Below are 18,183 nucleotides of genomic sequence, written 5' to 3' on the forward strand. Positions count from 1 at the left end.
GGTACAGAGGATTAAATCATAAGACCCATAAGACCATAAGATATAGGAGCAGAATCAGGTCATTTGGCCATCGACTCTGCTCCCCCATTCAATCATGGCCGTTTTTTTTCAACACTGTTCCCCTACCTTCTCCCCGTAACCCTTACCAACCAAGAACCTATCAATCTCTGCCTTAAATACACCTAATGACTTGGCCTCCACTGTCCTCTGTGGCAACAAATTCCACAGATTCATCGCCCTCTGGCTGAAGAAATTCCTCCTCATTTCAGCTTTAAAGGGATGTCCCTTTATTCTGAGGCTGTGCCCTCGGATCCTGGACTCCACTGATGGAAACGTCCTCTCCGCATCCACTCTATCCAAGCCTTTAAGTATCTGGTCGGTTTCAATGAGATCCCCCCTCATCGTTATGAAAAAAGTAAACAAAGTAACAGGATCTTAGTAATTATAATCTCTGGTTTATTACCAAAGCCATGAGCAATTTGGCATAGGGAAAAGTAAACTGCACATGGTTGAAGAAGTGGTGTGGAAAAGAAGAGTCCTATTTCATGAGACCTTATTGCAGGGTCTGGAATGGGCCATTGTGACTTTTTCCACCTACTTTATCTTTCAGTAGGTTTGTGGCTGGTCGTGGGCCTTGTCCACTTTTCTGCAGATCCCCATACCATCTAATTCCTTTCTGAGGCTTGTAAATAGTCAACAACTAAGTATCCTCAATCCTCTGAAGTAGAGAATCCCAAAGAGTTACAGCCCCCTTCCATAAGGAAATTTCTCCTCATCACACTGTTAAATGGCTGACCTCTTATCTTGAGACTCTGCCCCTTGATCCTCAAGCCTGAGGAAACAAATCTTCAGCATTAACCCCATCATTCCCTCTCAGAATCTTTTATGTCAGTGAGATGACCTCTTTTGCTTCTAAACTCCAATACTGGGCACGTTTCCTCAATCAGTTTTCTTAGGACAAATCCTAGGGATCAATCTAATGAATCTATGCTGCACTGACTCCAAGATACATCATATCCTTTTTTTCAGGTGCAGAAATCCAGAACTGCATGAAGTACTCCAAATAAGGTTTACCAATGTCCTGAATAATCTTGGCAAGACTTCTTTACTTTTATATTTCAACCCCCTTGCAACAAAGACCAACATGCTATTTATCTTTACAATGGTTTGCTGTACCTTCATTTTTCTTTCTGTCATGAACTAGTACACCAAGATCCTGCTGTACATCAATGTTTACTAGTTTATCACCATTTAAAAAATATTTTGTTTCTCTATTCCTTCTACCAAAGTGCAGAATCTCACATTTTCCCAGGTTATTCTCAGCCCATTTGCTTAACCTATCTACATTGCTTTGCAGACTCTCTGCTTACTTCTCACATCTCATTTTCCTGTCCAACTTTGCAAATATCAGCAAACTTAACTATAATATAAAATACAATGCTGCAGATGCCAGAAGTCTGAAATAAAGCCAGAAAATACGGATGGAAATAAAAATCATCTACCTGAAATGTTAAATCAGTTTCTTTCCCCATAGATGCTGCCTGATCTGCTGAATCTTTCCAGTACTTCCTTTATTTTATTGGGCATATTACACTCGTATCTTTTCAACCTAAGGGATTAATACAAATTGTGAATAGCTGAGGCCCATGCTAATCCCTTTGACATCCTATTTGTGTCATCAGCTGACAGGAAAATATCCCACTATCTACTTTTTGACTTTAACTAATCCTCCAATCATCTTTATATGTTACCCCTTCTTTTATGTAACACCATAAATCCAGAAAATATCAAGGTTTTCAAAAAGCGTTTTGCATATTAGCTTGGAAATTATACATGCTAGCTCAGCACTACATTTGGGTGCCAACCACTATTTTGGTTGTGGTCCCTCCAAAAACTTTGGTTGTTACTTGGATGTAACTGAACAAATGTTACACATTGTAAAGCCTTGCGAAAGCCAGTAGTTATATCAGGAATGCAGGGAAAGCTGGTCTGTGCTGTGCTGGAGCATCGAGGGAGGGAGGCCAGAACAACTGAAGGTAAGAAAGTGACTTACTTATCAGGGGTTCCAATCCAGTCATTCATTGGGAAGACCTATTTGTCCCAAGAGTGACACACTGTTGTTACTTCCTTCCCCTAAAAGAACGCTGCGCAGGGAATGATGTCATCCCCTGCATGCTGACAACTGAAATCTTTGGGTGACACACACTCAGAAACGGCCATACTCATAATTCACCCAGAAAAAAAACTCAGTTTTCAAAGGCAAAACATTGAAAAAGAAAAAAAAGTGTTACATGATTGAACTTCTAGGCAATCGCATTCACTGGTTTCTCCTTATCTACACTCCTAGTTTCATCCACCAAAAAAAATTATTAGATTTGTCAAACCCTACTTTCTCTTCAAAAACCACATGGACAATGCTGAATCATAAGAGGATTTTCCAAGTACCATGCCCCGATATCTTTAATGAAGGATTCCAGCACTTTACTGACAATGGATGTCAATCTACCTAGCCTGTGGTTCCGTGTCATTTTTACTGCTTGTTTTCTTCAAGAGTGATACACTTACTGTTCAGCTGAAGTTGGGAGGTTCAAAGGAATTTTGATAGATCATCACTGATGCATCAGTAAGCTCTGCAGCCACTTTTTTTACAATCCTGGAATGCAAGCCATCATGTCTTGGGGAGGTTTCATCTGATTTTAGTCCCCTTAATTTCTGCAGTACTTCATCCACAGAAAAATAAACGACAATGTTCCTTACAGTCAGACTTGATTCCCCTCCATTTCTGCCATTAGAATAGCTTCCCTCTGTCAACTCAAATGAGATCAGTTATTCTTTTAAGAATCTCATGAATATTTTGACCAGAATCTTAGGTATGCAAAATTCTCTGTAATAGGCTGTTATCCTTCCCAGCATATGGAGAATGGCTTTTGAATTTGTTTACTTCATTAGAAATATAGTGGATTTTTATGGTATTTGTTGGCAGTTAGGTCCAAGTCAGAAATTGCTTGACAGATGGAAATTTAATGGGGGATTCCTGGAACTGACACTGATAAAGCAAAAAAATCTGAAATATTTAGTTGGTTTTGTATACTTTTAGACAGGTTTCTATTAAAAAAGATACTTTACTTCCCGTCAGAGAAAGCTGGGCGCCAAAGTGAATTAACATGACACCAATTCTTTAAAAACTCCCAGTTTATGAATATTAATTACTTAGAACGGAAGCCCTCGTGTGACGATTGAGTGACAGAGGCGCTGCCCAATCACAGCTCGCACCTGAGGAGGCAGGGCTAATTTGAACCAAAGCGCAGCCCGAGTGGCTGCGCGGTGGGCAAGACGACACAATTGGCCGGCCCCTTTCACCCCCTGTCTGCTGGACACACCCCCTCGCCGAAGGGGGCGGCGCAAATCCCCCTCCCAAGGAACCTCCAATCAGCGCGCGCCATTCCCTTCCCGCCCGTATTGGATGCCGAGCGGGCAGCCAATGGAGGCAAAGGGGCGGGTCGGAGGGGAGAGTCCGGGGCGTGGTGACGTCATGGGGATGTATCGATGTGAGCGCGTGGCGGCGCGGCGGCGGTGTCAGTCTGATGAAGATTGGCATGAAGGTAAGCTGTCATTCACAGGGAGACAGAGTAACCGCGGTGCAACAGTGTATCACGGGGCAATACAGTGTAACCAGCGGCGCACACGGATACATTGCACACTGTGGCTGCAAAGGCTGTTGCAGCCGCTTCATTCAGTCAGTCATTGTCCCAACCGGAAGAAAAGACGCACGTTTTAAATCGCTGCGTGTTTTGCTTCTTCCCCCTCTGCATTTTCCACCTCTCTCTCCACCTCTTTTTCCTTCCTCTCTCTTAGATTTTTACAGCTGACGGGGGGTGGTTGTGGCAGAGAAAGTAGCTGCATTGTTAAGCGATGAGCGGGGAGCCTTTCTGTTTGCTAATGGAATCCCGTAGCTTTCCACAGAGCTGTCTGACAATTGCATCGTCCTGGGCGCTCAAATCGCAACTTCTAAACATTTTCTACTTTTTTTTTGTAAACAGGGCAACTAATGGATGATATATTTTAAGGGATTTTCTGAGTGTATTTGGCAATGTTTTGGTGTAACCTGTTTTGTACGTCTTTTTTAAATTGCCACTTTCTAGATGTTAAAAGGGAGGAGATTCCTTTTCGCACCGAGGAAGAAGCTCCGATTTAGCTTCCCTTCGCTTTATCTCTTTACCGCCACCTCGACCCTTTTTCTTCTGTTTGATACAACTATTGACCTGATGTACTTTTCTTGTTTCTCCCACCCCCTCCCCCTCTTGTATCAAGAAGAGCCTGGTACTGATTAAAAGGGACACTTGCTCGGTTACAGTTCATTTAATTTGTTATTGACAGCGCTTAAAGTTTTGCTTTGCAAAATAATTTTTCTTTTTAAATATAGTACTCCAAGTACTTTTGAGCAGAGTTTGAGGCTGTGATATCTTGAACTATGCCTGCAATCCTCAGGTTTTGTGCTCCTAAAATGTTGCCGTATTTTTTTTGTTTGTTGCACTGGTAGATCAAGGAGGAAATTTAGGACACGCTACTTTTAGGATTTTTCATTTGCTTTTAGCGTTTCAATCCATCAGTATAGCAAGAATGCTGCAATTTTTTTATGATTTCCTATTTGCTCCATTGTAGTATTACTGAGGAAATCGAGGGGAAGGAAACGAAACATTTGGCTTATCAGAGATTTTGCATTATGGATTCGAGGATTGGTTTGTTTTGGCTTGTATTCTATCGTTAAATTCATCTTTTTAATTTGTTGCATGGAATGCATTTAAACCATTAATTGAGAGGCAAGAAACCCGATTTCGTTCTTCTCGCGATCCTATGTACAATCCCCTTCGCAATGCAGTTTCCAAAATCCTCTCGCATCTGTACCATTCGGCTTTTTTTTTGAAAAAAGCGTGAAGCCCTTTGCAATCAAGCGTACACTTTAATTTGCCAGAACGAGCCTCGGTTGTTGACTTAAATTCTTCACAATGTCTTCCCTTTAAGCATACAGCATGTATCCTGTCACAGATGTGCATCAAGGCTCCAGTCTTCGATCAGTAGGGTTATGGAATTAATCGGTCAGTTGCGGATGTGTCCACCACAGGCCAGTCCCACCAAACGCAGAACTAATTTCTTAAGAATTTTTATGTTGCTGTCAGGGTTATGCTGGGATTGCAATGATTTCTATGGAATGGGAGTAAACGGGAGCGCCGTAGTGGAATTCTGTACAGGAATCAGGTATGCATTTGGGGAAATTAAACTGTTTTCAGTTGATATTTAAAACAAAAGTGCACATTTTTTCTTGCCCCTCCCGTGAGTTGTAAATTAAAATCCTGTCGGCGTGTTTGCGTTCCATCGAACCAAGTTTGATGTGTAATTCCACTTGTGTTTTGGTGTTGCTAGGCATGTTTGTGCGATAATTCCAGCTGTGTTTTCTGTCTGTCACTCTGATCCTGGGTCATCCCATGGCTCGGAATCCCTTTCTACGCGTAGGAAAGAAGGAACGTGCAACTACAATCAAAGGAGAATGTATATTTCTGCAGAAGTTATCTCAGTGCGGGTGATTAAATTAAACAATAGTGTATATTGAAACACCGCCGGGAATCAATATTGTATTTAGCTAAGATAAATTCAAATTTCAAGTTTGGCTTGAAAATTTAAATTTAAATTATTTTTTGTCGTACAGTTAGACGCTTCTTCAGTTGGAATGCAAATCATTCTTTGTCATTTTGTCTGTCCGAAGTTTTAATTTTTTTTAATGAACACTTTCTAATTCCATTTCTACCAGTGCGCTGGTTAGGAAGGGAAGTTAGGACACTCAAGTTTGCAACTACGTCAAATCTGAAGGTGTTCCTTATAACTTCATTTTCTATTTTCCTCAATATAAGTTGTCTTGAGTTTGTAGAAATTTGAGTGGTAAATCACCAGATGAATCATTGAACTGTTTAAATATTAGGGAATAAGGAAGGATGCACAACGTGAGAAAATTGTTGTGTTTAGTTAGCCACTCTGTTACTACATTGCTAAAAACCTTTTCAGCACAGACTCAATGAAAATTAGACATAGTTCTGTGGCAACCAGCGAAGGGGGAATTTTTTTTAATGAAAATAGAAATTCAGTATGAATAATTGGTTGCCTTGAAGTACGTTTCATTTGGTTTTAAATGGCAAAGTGTGTGGAGAACTTGAGAAGGGCATTCTGGTTATCAGGTAGGAATGGATCTATAAGAGAACCAGATTAACCCAAAGTATTGGAATGAGTTGTAGAAGCATTCTGTTAGTGCCATTCCCTTAATTCCTGTAGAGCTCATTTGTGCCTTGACTGGAGTTCATCTTTTCCACTTTTTAGATGTAATTGGAACTTGTTTTGTTTGCTTCATTTTTTTTTAAACAACTCATTCTGAAGCAGTGAATGTGAGTAGGACTGGGTGCATTTAAGGAGAAACTGGACAGGTACATAAGGGTAAAAAGCATATCATGAAATCATAGAGCAATACGGTGAGGATGCTTCAAGGGGATGTGAACTGCAGCTTAGACTTCTGCTTATATAGGCAGGACACCAGTCCGCATTTGCCCTGTTGACTTGTGTGTAGTTCAGACTGACATTTTCAAAAAAGAAACTGCGTAGAACTTGATAATTTGGTGACTGTTTCCAATGCAGGGTGTTCAGGAATTGTGACTAAACCTTTTGATTTGCTGGATGATTTCAGATTTTTGTTGTAAACTTTTTCAGGGAGACTTTTTTCTAGGAGAAACAATCAAATACACAGTACAGTAACTGTGCAGCATAGCTGTCAGTTTGATGCTACCTTGATTGTGAACGGCAGTGCTGTCATCTGGTAGGGTTGAAAGCCTGCCTCGATTGAATTGCTCCTGGCTTTCAATGTGAACTAGATGAATATGATAGTACAGAGAGCAGTTTGTGGTATTCCAAAGGTTGTGCCTGAGGGTCCTGCTTAATGCCAGCTGTTCAGGAAAGTGCTGGTAGATACTTATTAGTTTGCCTCCAACCTTTTCTCATGTACTCTCCAAAGTAACATATAAAATGTGTCCTTTTATTTCTGCTCTGCATTGCATAATTTAAAAAAAATTATTACTTTGTCCGCTCTACATTAGCAACTCTTTGAATCCCTAATTGTTTGAACAGTTGTGGGGCCTGTTAGTAATTTGTGGCTTAGTGAGCACTGTATATTTAACAGAAAAGTTCAATTCTAATTTACTTAACAGTGTCCTCAAATATGCGGTTTGAAGATATCATGGTGTGGAGGCAGCACAGGAGGCCACTGGCTCCATTGTCTGTATTGATGCGTAGTTCAGCTGGATCCTGTCTTTCATCCCTTCTGCTCTCTCCCCCGCCAAACCTGAAAATTTATCCCTTTCAGGTATTTATCCAGCTCCCTTTTGAATGTTACTTGTTAATGATCCTCCACTACTAGCCCCTGGGAGTGCATTCCAGGCCATCATTGCTCACTGTGTAACATAATTTTCCCTTTATTCGTTGCCCCCTCTTGTTGGATCACCTTGTCAATGGGAACAGTTCTTCTCAATCTACCCTCTCTGTGTCCTTCATGATTTTAAATATCTTTGTTCTGAAGATATCAACCTGAGCAAAGTGCTGGTGGGTAATTTCCCTCCACCCTTTTCTATCAGAGTGTCGTCACGTACCTCGATTCCTTCAACTCTGGATTCATTTTAGTAAATCTCTTCTACAGCACCTCTAAAGTCATTCTATCTTTCCTCAAGTGTGGCATCCAGAACTGGGGACAGTACCCCATCTGTGACCATACTAATGCTCTATAAAGGTTCATCGTAACTTTCTTGCTCTTGTATGCTAGACCTCCATTTATAAATCCCAGGTCCCCAAATGCCTTTTGAACCAACTGCTTTGGCACTTTCACTGAACCATGTACTTATGGCTCCAGATCGCTCTGTTCTTGTATCTTTTAGATTTGTGGCCTCTGATTTTTATTTCCTCTTGATCTTTCCACCAAATGTAACACCATGTATCTTGGCATTAAATTTCACCAGTCTCCTACCTGCCCATTCGACCAGCCTGGGTATATCTCCGTAAGTCTGTTACTATCCTCCTCCCAGTTCACCATGGCTCCAAGTGGGTGCCATTTGCGGACTTGGAGATTGTGTGTTGTACGTCCAAATCCAAGTCATTAATATATCTGGAGACAAGCTGTGGTTCTGGTACCAATCCCTGGGGGACTCCATGTATACATCTGTCCAATCTGTAAGGCAATCTTTCTCTGCTACTGTCATCTATTCCTTAGCCAAATTTCTATCCATGCTATTGCTTTGTTAGAAACTCATTTTCTTAAAGCTAATAATTGTCCCCTTATTCTAGATTCCCATGATTAATTTTTGATGTTCAGCCTGCAAACAGTGCTGAAGTAAAATGTGATTTACTGCTCAAATATTGATTAGTTGTATTTTGTTGGTTTAACTATATACGCCGCATGACATTTTTAACTTTTAAGAGCTTCAATTGTTTGGTGCCCAGTTTTCCCCCTTTCCCATAATTTCTTCCTTTTGTTAACTATTTCATTTGCTTCATGATTTCTTGTTAATCTGTCCTTTAATCCAGGCTTTTCAAGTACTATGGCACTTTTGGCCTGCTATTTACAGCCTTGATGTCAATTTTGATCGAGATGACATCTTTCTAATAAAGATGCTTTATAAGTACACATTGATGCTACAGGTATTCAGAATATCTAGTTATACTAGGTTGGATTTGCAACAGATTGGCCCAATTTCTGTCATTCTTTGCTTGTTTTGCAAAACAAAATATTGGCAGTAATTTTGGGATATTTTTTAAGTGAGATGGAAAGTGGCACTTGAAGCTATAAGTTGATGTAAATAAGAAGAGACATTTGGCATTGAAATAGAGGACCTGAACCTGTAGTACCTGGGAAAGTTGCCTTGAACATTCAAAATTTAGTTTGCAGTCAAGCAGCTATCCATTCCAAACATCTAGCCTTGACTAGTAATGGCAATAAGGGCAGTGAGTTAATATTCTTTAGGGTTATGGATCTGAGACCAGAGAGAATATCTTTGGGGGAATTCAAGGAATGTCTGAAGTAGGATGTAAATTTTGGACGAACTTGCTACCTGCATTTGTCACTAGTTCAAGCTACTTTAAATTGTTCCTGGTTTACAGATCGTATTGTCTATTTTGGAAGTGGCTACAGAATTGTGTGTTGATTGAAAATTGCTGCAGAGACTGATAGTTCAGACTGATACAGATATATCAACTGAAGCCATTGTATAAAATCAAACTATGGTAGATGCTGGATATTTGAAATAAAGGCACAATGTGCTAGACATAATTGTCAGGCCAGGCAGTATCTTTTAGAGAGGAAAAGATGATGGGTTAACATTTTTTGATTCATCAGAATTGTGCTTTGACCTAATAACATCACTGGCAATATAAAGAACAAGGCTTTTGTTTTTGTTTTAAAGCAATTTTAAGATGAAGAGGCACTTTCTGCAATAAACTATTCAAATCCATTTTCTTTTCTCAGTACATAAAAAAGGGAATCCAAAAGTAAGATTGTGCTGAGGCTTCGAATATGAAATAAAACAAATGCTGGAAATGCTCAATAAGTCAGGCAGCATCCATGACTAGAGATACAGAGTTAATGTTTCCGGTTGATGACCTTTCATCAGACTTGAAGCATTGACTTTTGCTCTTGCTTTTTCTACAGATACTGCCTGCCATGTTGAGTACCCAGCATTTTCTGTTTTATTGTGAACTTCGCTGTGTCCTCCGATATTACCTTCCTTCTCTACACCAGTGCCTCCACTCCTCCTCCCCCCCCCCCCCCCCCCCCCAATTCTCTCCCACCTCCAACAAATTTGTATGGAAACGGGGGTCTCAGTGCATCTAAAAAGCATAATGAATTGATAATTTGTTTAACATATTAACTAACCTTGAGGAAATAAAATCTGAATACATTAATTGTTCATCTATGTTACACAAGTAAACCAGTTGTATCAGATCAGTGGTTTCCAAAATCGGGACAATGTCATAATCACAGTCGTATAGCATGGAAACAGGCTCTTTGGCCCGACTCGTCCGTGCCGACTGGGATACCTATCTAAGCTAGTCCCATTTTCTTACATTTGTCCCATATCCTTCCAAACCTCTCCTATCCATGTACCTGTCCAAATGATGTGCTGTGCCTGTGATGCTGCTGCAAGTAAGTTTTTCATTGCACCTCTGCATACATGTACTCAAAAGCACAGTGTGCTGGCCAATGACAATAACCTCGACTTTGACTTTAACAATGCTTATTAAACCCTATGATTGTACCTGCCCCTACCATCGCCTTTGTTCCATGTACCCACCACCCTCCATGTCGGGGGAGAAATTGCCTCTCAGCTCTCCTTTAAATAGTTCCTCTCTCATCTTAAGCTTGTGTTCTCTAGTTTTAGACTTCCCTACCCTTAGTTAAAAGAATGACTATCTATCCTATCTATGCCCCTCGTAACTTTATAAACCTTCACAAGGCCACTCCTAGGCCTCCTGCACTCCAGTGAGAACAATCTCAGTGTATCCAATCCCTCTTTGTATCTAAAGCCCTCCATTTCAGGCAACATCCTGGTGAATCTCCTCTGCGCTCTTTCTAGCACTACTGCACCTTTTCTGTAGTGTGGTGACCAGAACTGCGCACAGTATTCCAAGTGTGGCCTAACTAATGTCTTGTACAGCTGCAACATGATGTCCCAACTCTTGCACTCAATGCCCCTGCCTACGAAGGCAAGTAAGCTAAATGTCTTCTTCATTGCCCTATCCACTTGTATCACCACCTTCAGGAAGCTATGAACTTGCACCTCAAGGTCCCTTTGTGCATAGAGTCATAGATTAACACAGCATGGAAAAAGGCTCTTTGGCCCAACTCATCAGTGCTGACCAAGGTGCCCATTCAAGCTCATCCCATTTGCCTGTGTTTGGCTCATATCCTTCTAAACCTTTCATATCCATGAACCTGTCCAAGTGTCTTTTAAATGTTGTTATTGTACCTGCCTCATCCACTTGCTCTGGCAGCTCATTCCATCTACGCACCACCCACTGGGTGAAAAAGTTGCCCCTCGGGTCCCTTTTTAAATTTTTCCCCTCACCTTAAACTTATGCCCTCTAGTTTTTGATTTCCTTTCCTCTGGGAGGGAAAAGACCGTGCATACACCGTATCTATGACCCTCATGATTTTATACACCTCTATAAGGTCACCCCTCAGTCTTCTATTCTCCAAGGAATAAAATCCTAGCCTGCCCATCCTCTCCCTATAACTTGGGCCCTCAAACATCAAATCTCCTAAGATACCTGCCATTTACTGTATCTGTCTAGACTGTATTAGATGAGCCAAAATGCATTACCCCACACTCATCTGAATTAAATTCCACCTGCTATTGCTGCACCCAACTTTTCAGTTGATCTATGTCACTCTGTATCCTTGGGTAACCATCCTCGCTATAACTCCATCAATCTTTGTAACGTCAGCAATATATTTTGAGTTTTCTGTTAACTGCATAAATCTATGTCAGAGCACCTTGGGACAACCATCCCATCAATGTGTTCTCCACCCCAGTGCCTTGCTTTGATAGTCTGTCTTCATTTGGGTTTTGGGCTGGTGCGTACTCATTTAGAGAGCTGCATATTGAACCCAATCTTGTCCAATCCTAACGTCAGCACCCTCTTATGTCTTATTTCCCAGAGCTCAGTCCTTCACCTTGGTACTCCACCAAATGATGACACTGAAACAAAAATAGCAGAAATCACGTTAAATGCTTCCCCATCCTTCCCAGAATGAAGTTGATGGCTATTGGTCTGTTCAGGGCTCTGGAGATCAATCACTCATCACCAACCTCACCCAGAACTATTGCTAACCTTGAGATCCCAGATGGCCATTGTCGTTAGCTGACATGATCCTATCGTTTACTCATGTTGATATGCAAGTACATATGAGAACTCCATGTGACTGAACTGAATTTGCTAATTTTTAAATGTGGATGGGTATCCCTGTCTTAGTCTATTGCTGTGCTCAAACTGATGGCTTAGTCTGTGTTCTCCTGAAGCTCAACTGCCACAAGTTTGGTTCAAGATCCAAAATAAATCAGGATGGGATTTGCATTTGGAGGTGAATAGGGTACTTTCCATTTCATTCAGTTGACTGCGTGGTATAGAGTAGCTTGGCATGAAGTGGAACTTGCACTACTCTACCCCAAACACACACCTCAGCATTCTCCCCTATGGTGTCAATTTTCCATTTTCTATTCTGCAGACACTGTGGAGAAGATTTTCCCCTGGTAAGCAATAATCTGTAGTTGGTCTAAATTTGTTAAACTGTGATGTGGGAGAATCCTTCTCAATTTGCACGATAACTGAACACACATCCACCAGAGAAATAATCATCCCCATTAGTGATGTAGACATTTACAAAAAAAAAATATTTAAAAATTAAATAATTTCTGGAGGAAATCTTCAGACAGAATGTTACCCAGTTTCTATGTGCTAAATGTGAAACAGCATATTGATGTAAAATTGTTTTCATTCTAGTTTTGTATGTTTATTTCATCTTTCCTGGGCTTCAACCCATATTAATTCGAAGTTGTAACATATTTCATAATCTTTCTGTCCTGTTAGCCCATTTTATGTAGTATATACTACCATAACTTTTATTTTTATGGTGCATTTTAATATGATAACATTTCACAGGTTAATCAGGCAAAGCGTGACACTGACCAAAGTTATTAGGGTGGATGATAAGCTAGCTTTAAGCTTCATTTTAAGAGGGAGAAATTAAGTGCATTAAGATGTGAAATTTAGTTTGGAGCATAGGCAGCTGAAGGCATGGCTGTAGCTATTGATGTGGGGTTGGGGGGTGGAGTGGGCTGCTGTTGAAGGAACTGTTCTTGATTGTATGGCTGAAGGAGGTTGCAGAAATGGGATTTATCATTGTCTTGGTCACAGTATGGATCTTGCAATGAAATGGGATTTAGCAGTTCGTAAATTTACGGGCAACATTTCCCAATTTTTATTACTTTCAAATCCAATAAGAAATGTCATCTTTTTGTTTGGAAAAAGTTCTTTTGGAAAAATACTTTCTACCTATTTTCCTCTCCATTTTCTTTTGTCTTTAATTTTTCATAGTTTTTCTTTTTATAAAAGAAAGCATAATTTCTATTTCTCTAGCTGGATTTTTGAAGATGGTAGTGATAATAATCAAATGTTTCATGGTATTCAGTAATGACTGGATACAGGATATTTTCTATTAGTTTAATTATGGGTAGTGTTAGGGTGATTATTTGAAGAAATGAAACAATTATAGCACTTACAGGTAGAGCTATAGAAACATACATTTTCTGACTTACAAATTGGAATACGGACACTTCTCGGGAACGGAACCCTTCTGTAACTTGTGGACTACCTGTACCACATTGGGGGTGAGCAGCTGTAGAGCAATAGGAGTTGAGTTTTCCTTTTGGGATGAATTGGAGTTCAGAATATTGAATACAGTTTTTGTTTTTGCCTAATTATATTTTTGGTTGGCATGCCTTCAAGGCATTTTTCACTTTGAGACTGATCTGTACTTTCAGCTGATTTATTGCATGACACGTTCAGATCAAGGCAGTCATTCAGCTCTCTCGGCTGAAAGTATGTGCTGAGATCCCACAGCTTCTTTTCCCCCATCACCACATCTAATCATTTCTATAAAGTGTTTATTGCTTTCACAACCTACCTGCGAATCATTCCCTTTGATGAGATATTTACAAATCCTCCTAACGTTGGACTTGAATTTTACCTTTTTACCAGTTGAATCCTATATCTCCTTTGTCATGCCGTCATAGTTTAGGTTGAAAAAAGATTCCATGTCATTTGTTTTCTTTTACTTTCTACGTTGGTTTTACAGTCATTTTCTTTTAAGGTGGAAACTGAGGTCTCCAGTGTTTACCCTGTTCTATCTTTTCAAACAACTTGAAGTAACAAGGTTAGTCTTAATTAACTGGAAAGTAAAGCTCTCTCGACACTTGAATATTGAGTATGATCAGATGCAGGAACAGAACAAGTTGTTCAAGATTAAAGTTTCAATATTGCTTCCAGTTCAGAATAAATCATCTGTAGGATAAAGCTTTGTGTGGGTATTACCCACATAAACTCAGCCTTGATAGAGAACCTGTGATCATAAGTGTCCTTGTTCCACTTTTTACAATAGCCATCTTTGTTGCTTACCTGCATGAGATCATGAACTTCCAATTGTGAAGTATTTAGTTTTTGGATGCAATTATTTAAACTTCTTTTTATGGAAGCCTTTCATCTGATCAGTTAGAGCTGAATTCTGTGCAGATCCCAGAGATGAAAGCACAGTCTATAACCTACTTCACCCAACAAAAAATGCCTGTAATGCAAAAATAGTACCACATGAATTAAAGATTTTTCTTTTTGCAGTGAGGTGGGAGTGTGTTGAAAATGCAATGTGTACTCTGATTTGCAACAAAAAGGGGGAGTGTAACGTATATGAGCCATCCCCGGGTTAAGAACACCCGACTTATGGACACCTGTACATAGGAATGAGCTCCCATAATATTATTAAATTCAAAATTCTGACGTGCATACATACGTTCATTCCTCTGAACGGCAGAACTAGTTTCCTCCCCCGCTCCACTTTTCGTAATTGTTCTTTCTTATCAGACTTGCGTGGTTTTGATGACATTTATTATAATACCGTGGAGGTATGGTTACCGTGTCAAGTGGTTGTTATGTTTCCAACTTATGGACATCTGTAAAAACAGAACCTCTTCATTACCGAGGAAGAGCCTGTATTTAAATGCTGAATAAAATAAGCCCTTATTGTATAAGGGATTGAGTGCAGTTTTTCAATCACTTTTATTGAGTTTTAAGAAAAATAATTTGTTAACTTGCACTGCCCTCCAACACTGGGAGTTTTGCACAGTTGGCAGTGCTATCAGTGGCTGAGTTATTAAATCAGGCATGATGGATGTATGAGGTCTTGTGATACTTCATGTCAAATAATAGCAGTGTCCACAGTGACCTGGTCAACATGCACCCCTCAACCATTCTCATTAAAATGGATTATTTTTGTTGTTGGTCGTATTGTGAAATGTGCATATTTACTGTTTGCACACTTTGTCAAGTGTCTTGCATGACAGCAGATTTTAGTTCCACATTATGTCATTGGCTTTGGACTATCCTGAGGTTCCAAAAGGCATTGTGGAAATTAATTTTTTTTCTTTTTTGTATATAATGTTTCACTGTGAATTGTTTTATTTGGACAATGCCAATGCTGAGTGTGTGATTTCAAGCACAAAGTGAGCTGTCAATCTGGTGCAGAGATCACATACTGTCAAACTTTACCGTTTGTAGATCTTTGTAAAAATGGACTTCTGTTTCCAACAAATGTAGGTGTGTCAGTAGATTTACTTTTTCTCTTAGAAATTGTGTATTCTAACTTGATGCCAGGATTTGGTACTTCCAACTGTTGTTGGAAGAAATTTATACAGGTTTTACATTTTCTTTGTCCCATTTACAAGCCAAAGGTTTCTTAGGAATGGAATGGTGCCTGAGCATCCATTTTGCTCCCCTTTCCTTCCCTCCAACTGGCCATGAAGCAAACTTGCAGTCTGAGAGGCCCGACTGAAATTGGTTTAATAATTTATTTGTGTTCCACTCGTCTTTGTTCCCACACTGAACATGTTGATCCATCGTAGAAGAGCAGCCTTTGGGAGACCTTTCATCCACTAGTTCCACATCCAACCATCTTCTCTCTTGTTGTCAACTCGGTGTGTGTCTGTCAGTCCTTCCATAGACTTGGGCACAAAAATACTCTTGATCAGGGATGCTGAACAATGGCTTTGACCAGTGAACACTTCTGCTCAGCGAGGTCTGTGATATTCTACAGAGCATGAGTCCCAAGATGCTAGGAGCTGTATAATAGTCCTTTCACTATTCTTCCACAGTTTTCCACTGTTCCGCAGAAGCCAGCCATTATAGAGTGGAGCACATGGCAATGGGTGTGATAGAGAGAGTGACAGGCAGATGATTAGGGAGGGGAGTAATGCTGTAGACATCTACACAATGGTTCCTTGGGGTGTACTTATTCTTAGTACCCTGTGAGCACGTGAGCAAGGAATTTCATTGCACCCTAGTGTATATGACAATAAACTAATTTGAATCTGAATCTGATCGCTAACAATGGAAAGTTAAAGAAGTCATCTACATGGAGGAAGCCGGACACCTTCAGTACTGTGGAGATCTATAACTAATGCAGAGGAATGCCACAGTTCTCCAGCTAAGGCCTGCTTCAGTGTTTGAGCCCTGTGCTGTCCACAGGCTTTCTAAATACCTTTGAATTTCCCGGATTGGTATTGGTTTATTATTGTCACTTGTACTGAAATACAGTGGAAAAACTTGTTTTGCAAACCGATTGTACAGGTCAGTTCATTACACAGTGCAGTTACATTGAGTTAGTACTGAGTGCATTGAGGTAGTACAGGTAAAAACAATAATAGTACAGAGTAAAGTGTCACAGCTACAGAGAAAGTGCAGTGCAATAAGGTGCAAGGTCACAACAAGGTAGATCATGAGGTCACAGCCCAACTCATTGTATAAGGGAACCGTTCAATAGTCTTATCACAGTGGGGTAGAAGCTGTTCTTAAGTCTGGTGGTACATGCCCTCAGGCACCTGTATCTTCTACCTGATGGAAGAGGAGAGAAGAGAGAATGACCTGGGTGGGTGGGGTCTTTGATTATGCTGGCTGCTTCACCAAGACAACGAGAGGTAATGACAGAGTCCAGGGAGGGAAGGCTGGTGTCCATGATGCGCTGGGCTGTGTCCACAGCTCTCTGCAGTTTCTTGCGGTCCCGGGCAGAGCAGTTGCCATGCTAAGCCGTGATACATCCAGATAGGATGCTTTCTGTGGTGCATCGGTAAAAGTTGCTGAGAGTCAAAGGGGACAAACCAAATTTCTTTAGCCTCCTGAGGAAGTAGAGGCGCTGGTGAGCTTTCTTGGTTGTGGCATCTACATGATTTGACCAGGACAGGCTGTTGGTGATGTTCACTCCCAGGAACTTGAAGCTCTCAACCCTCTTGACCTCAGCACCATTGATGTAGACAGGTGCATGTACACTGCCCCCTTTCCTGAAGTCAATGACCAGCTCTTTTGTTTTGCTGACATTGAGGGCAAGGTTGTTGTCATGACACCATTCTACTAAGCTCTCTATTTCCTTCCTGTACCCCAATTCAGTGCTGTTTGAGATACAGCCTACAACGGTGGTATCATCTGCAAACTTGTAGATGGAGTTAGAGCAGAATCTGGCGACACAGTCATGAGTGTATAGGGAGTAGAGTAGAGGGGCTGAGGACGCAGCCTTGTGGGGCACCAGTGTTGAGAATAATCGTGCTGGAGGTATTGCTACCTATCCTCACTGATTGCAGTCAAAAGAACTGTGCATTTTTTTGATCGTTGTGTATGCTCAGTGGACTTGGAATTTGATATATTGAAGTGGCAACAACAATTTTGGACTACAGTCTTTTGCTTCAGCTTGAAAATGACTCCAAATATTTGGGCACCCTGATCTAGGCTGACAATCCAGTACACCACTGAAGGAGTACTTCCTGATGGCACTGATTCCTGCTGACACATAGTTCTGCAGGTACCAATTATCCTCTAAACCACCAGTGCTGGCAAACAATATGACTCTCTGAGACATCAAATTTGAGCTAATCCTTTCCTTGCCCTCATTCAGAAGCACAGTCTTTCTGATAGATAAAACAAATGTTTGTGTTCCTTTAGATATAAGATGACTGACTGGATTGCAAGACTATTCTTTCCTTGGCAGTGTCAACTACCTTGTCCCAAGGTATTTTTTTATTAGAGCTGTTTGGAAACATTCTGTTCTTGTGGACTGTCATCTACTGGTAAAATAACACTGGAGTGTCAGTTCATACTTCTGACTGTGTCTCTGAAGTCGGTTGGAATTCAGTGCAGAGCTGGACAGTCTTGGTTCTGTATTGATGCATTTTTTTGGCAAGTGTCTGCATTCCACAAGATAAATATAGAATTTGATCCCAAAGAGAATGTTTTAGGCTCTGGGTTACTGACTTATACTCTTATATTGTCTCCTCTCCTGATGGTGCT

General features: G+C 40.6%; 1 protein-coding gene across 6 annotated transcripts in view; it reads left to right on the forward strand.

Moving 5' to 3' along the window:
- Positions 1-3,505: 3,505 nt before the first annotated feature.
- Positions 3,506-18,183, forward strand: part of pknox2 (pbx/knotted 1 homeobox 2) — a 381,361-nt gene continuing 366,683 nt past the window's right edge. For 3 of the 6 annotated variants that reach the window (XM_052039850.1, XM_052039848.1, XM_052039853.1), the window contains exon 1: positions 5,145-5,256. The gene's annotated coding sequence lies outside the window, so the exon portion shown is untranslated. Of the gene's footprint in view, positions 3,603-5,144; positions 5,257-5,533; positions 5,579-18,183 lie in introns of those variants that run through there. The other 3 variants (XM_052039855.1, XM_052039854.1, XM_052039849.1) reach the window with 3 other exon arrangements.

Source organism: Pristis pectinata, chromosome 27 (assembly GCF_009764475.1).
Source record: "Pristis pectinata isolate sPriPec2 chromosome 27, sPriPec2.1.pri, whole genome shotgun sequence".
Taxonomy (NCBI): domain Eukaryota; kingdom Metazoa; phylum Chordata; class Chondrichthyes; order Rhinopristiformes; family Pristidae; genus Pristis; species Pristis pectinata.